Raw genomic sequence first — 7,500 nt, 5'->3', positions numbered from 1 at the left:
CATTGTGTAATCTGTACGATCAAAAAAAACATGACGTACGGTAACTTTAGAGTTGTCATTCAGTTCACTTAGATGCCTTGAAAGTTTCAATAATTTGGTTCTTGTACGAGAATTTCCTCCCAAAAAGTCCCTGAAAAAACAATCATTCTGAGGTTTTGGTATTATATTTCAGCATTTTTCATCTGGCAACACTGATCAGAAATCACACTATACAGCAGCCCGGTTCTCAAAATGTTGCTGCTAACCAAGTCAAGTCAAGTAGGTTTTATTGTCAATTTCTTTACATGCACTGGTCATACAAAGAATTTGAAATTACATTTCTTGCTTTCCCATACAGACATAGACTAATTAAGGTAAGGACATAGACAGTATAGACATAGACAGTACTTATACATGGACTTAAGACAGTATGGACATAGACAGTGCTCATACAGACAACCACTTCGCAACTTAGTAGGCAGACAAAAGGAATTTGCCTTGTAACCAAGAAAGCTGTTAACATAGTTAGCAAAGATGCTGTTGAGAAATGCACCCCAAATAGCTAAGGGCTGTGATGGGACCAAACCATTGTTGTTAAGGTTCTGACATAGTGGCGGTATCTTACAGTGGCGGCGTGCAGAGATGCAGTGGCCCCTCTCCTCGTTTTATTTGTTTTTGTTCGTAAAAAATGTCTCTCCTGTCTTTGTATGTCTTGTTAAATGCCAGTCCTGTGTATGTCCATGTCTTTGTATGGGATAGAAGAGATATGCTAGCCTAGCGAGCCAGACCCGTACAGCAAAAAGCTGTACCAGGGTCTAGGAGGGCTGGGCAGCAGTGTGGGCGGGATAAACGGTTGCTTCAGCACTCAACGCCACGCAATTGGATGGCAAACAACCAATCCCCACACACTTCTGTGTAACGTCACAGCTGTCTTGTGAAGCGCGGCAACTCCGACTCTCCGAGCCGTCGTAGCAGTGAATGCGTGTGATCACCACAGTCACAAACAAGTTTCCTAATAAATCGTGTTTTCACTTACATAGTTCAAAAATGCCTCGTTTTCAACCATACGGCCCTTCTTGATCATCCAGCGAAATGTTGAGCAATTTGGGGCTTGTTAAATGGTTATATTTATGATTGTTGTCAACATGGCATGTTCGGTGTTAGCTAGCTAGCTGTATACCCATAACTAATACACGGCTGGATATTAGCTCTGTGTAATTGACGACAGATTGGCTAGCCGCTAGCTCGGTAGACTCTAGGTGTCATTCCCATCTATTTAGTAAGCGACTTACAGACTTTCAAAGCTCCCAAATGTCTCGTTTTTAATGACATGGATCTTTTGAGAATTTGGGGCAGGCATATAATAAGGCTGGATACCTAGCTCTGTGTTATTGGCGACAGGTTAGCTAGCCAGCGAGGGCCCCTTTGTAGGTGGAGCGGCAAATTCGAGCCGTCGTAGCAGTGAATGCATGTGATGACCACAGCCACAAACAAGTGTCATAATAAATCGTGTTTTCACTTATACAGTTCAAAAATGCCTCGTTTTCAACCACATGGCCCTCCTTGATCAACCAGCGAAATGTTGAGCCATTTGGGGCTTGTTAAATGGCTATACCTTCCTATACTGGATACCTAGCTCTGTGTTATTGACGACAGGTTAGCTAGCCACTAGCTTGGTAGACTATGCCAATCCCATATATTTAGTAAGCTACTCAAAGACTTTCAAAGCTCCCAAATGTCTCGTTTTTAATGGCATGTGTCTTATTGTAAATTGGGGCAGCAATTTCATTCTACACCTACAGTAGTGGTCTGATAATAGCGTGTGACTATCTGGTCCTGTAAAATGCTCAACTTAGCTTACCGAGCTAGTTTAAAACACCGAATGATCAATTGTGTTGTGATCTATTTGTGTCCGATAAGTTCATGGTGTATTATTACATCAATCCATGTCAGACACGAAATGTATTATCATCCAGGCTTTTTAAATTAAGTGCACTTTCGTGCTGTACGTAGCACGGACGGACACCATGCTTCTTCTTAGAAAGTTTCCTGTTTACTAAGTAGCCCGGCCCCCCTCGCGATTTGATTGGCCCTGTCATCGGATAACTTTCAGCCTCGCAAAACGACCGGGGTCCGCTAGACTGCCCCCGGGAGCAAATTCAATTTGCGGTCGCTAGGGGCGTCTAGATTTCTAGGCTAGAGATATGCAATTTCAATGTCCTTGTATGCCTGTGTATATGAAGAAACTGACAATAAAGTTGACTTGAATTGGATTGTCCCAGCAATGCCTTGGCCAACATTATGACCCATGTTGCACTTTTTCAGTGAGTAACTCATATGAGTACCAGCAAATAGGGGGTGAGTTTCTCAAAAGAGAAGTTGTTAGCCTGTTAGCAACTTCGGTAGTTGCCAATGGGAAAATGCATTGAAAACAACAAAGTAGCTAATGTAGTAAGCAACTTTGGTTTTGAGAAATTCATCCAGGCTTTGGTACGCACATCATCCGCTATAAGCAAGGGCGTAGGTTTCATCTGAGCTTTGGTAGGGACAACTTCTAATGTCCGCCTAGCTGCACTAGTTGCGATGGCGAAATAACTTCTTATGTCTGCCTAGCTGCACTAGTTGCGATGGCGAAATAACTTCTAATGTCCGCCTAGCTGCAATAGTTGCGATTGCGAAATTACTTCTAATGTCCTCCTAGCTGCACTAGTTGCGATGGCGAAATAACTTCTAATGTCCGCCTAGCTGCAATATTTGCGATGGCGAAATAACTTCCAATGTCCGCCTAGCTGCACCAGTTGCGATGGCGAAATAACTTCTAATGTCCGCCTAGCTGCACCAGTTGCGGTGAAACTTTGAATGTCCGCCCTTTTCTTTTTGTCGTCTCTGAGGCTTATAGGCTCACATTCATAATGAAAGACCGATACAGTTTGAGTTGAGGGCTTTCAGCACCACTAGCACATAGACCACTGCTTCCACCAAACTTCCCGACCGTCTAATGTCCAATCAATCTGTTGCAAGTGGCAACATGGGTCGTCACTCGTCATAGCTCCGAATAAACAGCGGTTATCCCTCATGTCATAAAGAAAAACCTGTTTAAAATGTTTTTTTTAATTAATGCTACCACTTTGTAATAGGCTATATAGAAATATAAACTAATCAATGTAGATTTTCGATAGGCCTACATTAAAATCATATGACAAAAATTTGGTAGGGACAATTTTATATCCCTAAAATATTGGTAGGGACATGTCACAACCGCCCCCCCCTAAACCTACGCTCGTGGCGATAAGTCTTAGAAGTCCTCACTGTCCTCTGCAGTGTCGCCCCCATTGTCCTCCTCAGTGTCGAAAGATAGGCCTAACACATGACCACCACAAAACTTTGACACGTGATCTCTGAATGCAACTGGTGCAAGGTAGCCTAATAAAAAAAAATATTATTCTGCTTTTGTCTGCTTTTTAAATCTTCATTGCAAATGGCCAATAGGTCATCTTTAAAATAAAGCGATTATTGCCTGGATTTCATCACTATTTATACTCTCTCCTCCATCAATTGAAGCGCAAGTAGTATTCCGGTGTGGGATATGGTGGGCGACAAAGAACAGGTTGTGGAGCTGGTCGTGGATGATGAGCATTGAGGAAGTCATGCAATTTTGTTGCGTGAACTCTGTGGTGCTTAGCTATTATGAAAATGGGAGTTCCTAGGTGGGTTTTCACGACTGGGTATCAGGGGTTACACCCTTTTGGCTTTGATAGCTTTCTTATATTAGCCGAGTCTGTGACAAGCATCATATATTAATAGATGTATTGATCATGCAATTGATTATGTTGTGTTGTGGTTGTACTTATACCTCTTTGTCAAACATGAGCTGATACAAAAGTGTATTTATTTCTATTGTAGTCAATTACTGTAAGTGTAGTGGGGTCAATGAGGGATTTTCCAGGTGATACAAGTTTCCTGCTTCCCTCTCCAATCACGGTCACTGTTAAGACTCTACAATGAGGCACTAAATCGTGTCTGCCCCAAATGAAAATGGCCAATGACGGCATGCCCTTCAGAAGAACAGAGAGGCTTTGTGCAATGTGCAATTGATGTTTTATTGTTTGTTATTATAAAACATACTTGGGTCACAAGCTCCAAGGTAGTACGCCTAGTAATGAACTTGCTGAGTGTGTAAACATGCTTTAGCTCTTTTTTCGTTTTTACAATTAAGAAAGAAAGAACTGTAATCTATAAAGGGCTGAGAGGGCCACACTTAATTAATCAAACAAACCAACAAATAATTAAATGTGTGCACATTAAGTTTTTAACTTCTATGCATCAGAGTTGCCAATGAGAATGAGGTCTGTGTCCATTCTGTGGAGTTAGCCATCAGACAGACAACACAATTTCAAAAAGGGAGGAGGGAGGAGACCGCTTCAGGAGAGGAAGCTCACTTCGGACGTGCTGAAAATAGATTTACAGTTAATATGCGGGTGTCATATCTTTTAGTCATCATGACATTCTGGGACAAATCGTGTCCCTTAGGCCTACCGGTTCAATGTGTAACTCGTGACTTTTTTTGTGTGTGGTATTTTTTACTCTATTTATGATAGGACAGTGAAGGTGGTGACACGAAGCGAGTGGGAGAGAGAGACGGGGAAGGGCCGGCAAAGGACCCAGGCTGAGAATCGAACCCAGATCAGTCGCATGGTAGAAGAGTGCCCTCCCAGGGCAGGGCCAGGAACTCGTGATTTAACTGCCAAATACAGAACGATTCCGTATTTCAAGGGACGGGTGGCATGATTCTTGCACCACATTTCACTTCTCGGAAAAGTCTTTTTTTTTTATCTGGCTCCAGAAGCTATTTTTTGTTGGTGGCGTGGCGAAACTGCTTACTGTTGTCTATTTCTTTTTACATTTTTGACTTATTACCAACATTTACCAACACACACCAGCAACACCAACAGTCTCATGTAATATTTCAGGAGGGATAGTCATACGCAAGAGCGCTTTGGTGACCCAAATGGCAGTGCTTGTTTTTGCCACGCACATGCATACCTGCATACCAGTTATGTGCACCCCTGGTTATGACCAATCAGTCTTCAGTAATACAGGTGCAGGTGTGAGGAAGGAAAACATGATCAATGAAAATTCAGGAAAACACTGCACGCTGATTACTATGGAGGGCTGAGAGGGACACGCTTCATTAATTCAATAAACCAACAAATAATTGATTAAACGTGTCATTATTTATTTAACCCTTGTGTTGTGTTCAAAAGCTGCATACACCTGTGGTGTTCGGGTCATTTTTGACCCATGATAGCAAACTTCCGCCATAAAATACCAAAAAACACTAGTTCTCATCAAATATTGTTTTTCATCTTATAGCTGACTTGGTATATATTCATATCCATGGAAATACTACTTTATTTATTCATCTTTTTGACTTAACAGGTCTTTTATTTTACATTGGGCAAATCGTTTTTGATGGCCAAAACTATCAAAACCTGTATAAATTCACTTTTAATACTTCCTAAAGTGATACAATTAGTGATTATGTTGTCCATGTATTAGTTTTTCTCTAATATTAGAAAATATCATCAATAGTGACATTTGTGGTGTTCGGGTCCAAACCAACCCAAAGAGATTTATAGCAGGATAAAGACCAAATGTCAAATGTCATTTCAGTGCATAAAATGAATGTTTAAATATGCTGACTTGGTGTTTTTCAATATTTATAAGATTTTACTGTGGTAAATAATAACAATTATGTCACAGTCACAGCTATTCTGTCAATCTAATGCAAAGATATAGGAAATTAACACCTCAATGAACATGAAAAAAGTCACACTATTCATCTGAATCCACTATGTTATGAAGCTGGACCATTGTCTCATTGCCACATCAACTTTATGGAAAGTGTAAGACCAGTTCTACATGTTTGGATGCCATTATGGATTTTGATACGTTTTTTATTAATGTGCAATTTATTTTGCAAAAAAATGTGCAAAAACTATCATGACATAATTGCAGAAATGGATTCCCTGACCATGAAAACATCTAAGTAGACACCAGAAATACATCTGTACTCCTTTCACAACAGGAGATATGACATTTTGTAGTCTATGGGACTGTCCGGCGGCCATCTTGGATTTGTAATATGAAAAAGCTAGCATTTTTTTAAGGCAAGAAATGTATTTTCCTCACCATGAATCACCAAACTGAGGACAAAGGGCAACCAACAGATTTTCAGAAATGCATACAACAACCAAAAATCTATGCCGTGTCAATTTTGACCCGAACACCACAGATGTAACTTTTTTTTTTAGACCTTTAAAATTTACTAAATTGATTAAACTTTTTTTTGTGTTGAAATGATGTGACTGAGGATTAGATGAAGCCTCATTCCAGGATAATAAAGCAAAGTGTGTTTTTTCCCATTTAAACTTGAAAACGGGTCAAAAATTACCCGAAAACAACAGAAGAGTTAAGTGCCAATTTGTATCATGCAATGTTAAATATTTATTTCGCTTAATTAATTATACTAATATTATATGAATTAATACAAAGTTCATTTAGATTAGGCGTACTACCTTGGAGCTTGTGACCCAAATATTTTTTTATGATAACAAACAATAAAACATCAATTGCACATTCAACAAAGCCTCTCTGTTCTTCTAAAGGGCATGCCGTCATTGGGCGTTTTCATTTGGGGCAGACACGATTTAGTGCATCATTGTAGAGTCTTAACAGTGACTGTGATTGGAGAGGGAAGCAGGAAACTTGTATCACCTGGAAAATCCCTCATTAACCCCACAACACTTACAGTAATTGACTACAATAGCAATACATACACTTTTGTATCAGCTCATGTTTGACAAAGAGGTTTAAGTGCAATCACAATACAAATACAACATAATCAATGGCAGCATCAATACATCTATCAATATGTGCTTGTCACGGACTCAGCCAATATAAGAAAGCTATCAAAGCCAAAAGGGTGTAAGCCCTGATACTTTGCTGATACCCAGTCGTGAAAACCCACCTAGGAACTCCCATTTTCATAATAGCTCAGCACCACAGAGGTCACACAACACAATTGCATGACTTCTTAAATGCACATCATACGTGATGCTTGTCGCGTAATCAGAAAGCTATCGAAGCCAAAAGGGTGTAACCCCTGAAACCCAGTCGTGAAAACCCACCTAGGAACTCCCATTTGCATAATAGCTCAGCTGCACAGAGGTCACGCGATAAAATTGCATTAATGCCTCACCCATGCAAGCGGGCAGCCCTAATGGATCCTCAAGGGAGCTGTGGGACGGTACCATGCTTATGGTACCTCAGTCATGGTCATGAAGGAGGACAATTGACTCTACTTACTAGGCTAATGGTGGTGATCCACCAGCATGCGATGTAAACTTCGAATCGCAAACACCAAAATGATAATCTGTCCTCCTCCAAGATGCTTTGATAACTGTAGACATGCTAAAATGATACATGTGAAACTGCTCTGTGCGGTGAATGGACTATTTG

This window comes from Engraulis encrasicolus, chromosome 23, assembly GCF_034702125.1.
Source record: "Engraulis encrasicolus isolate BLACKSEA-1 chromosome 23, IST_EnEncr_1.0, whole genome shotgun sequence".
NCBI classification, from domain to species: Eukaryota; Metazoa; Chordata; class Actinopteri; order Clupeiformes; family Engraulidae; genus Engraulis; species Engraulis encrasicolus.
This window is presented reverse-complemented; position numbering follows the sequence as displayed.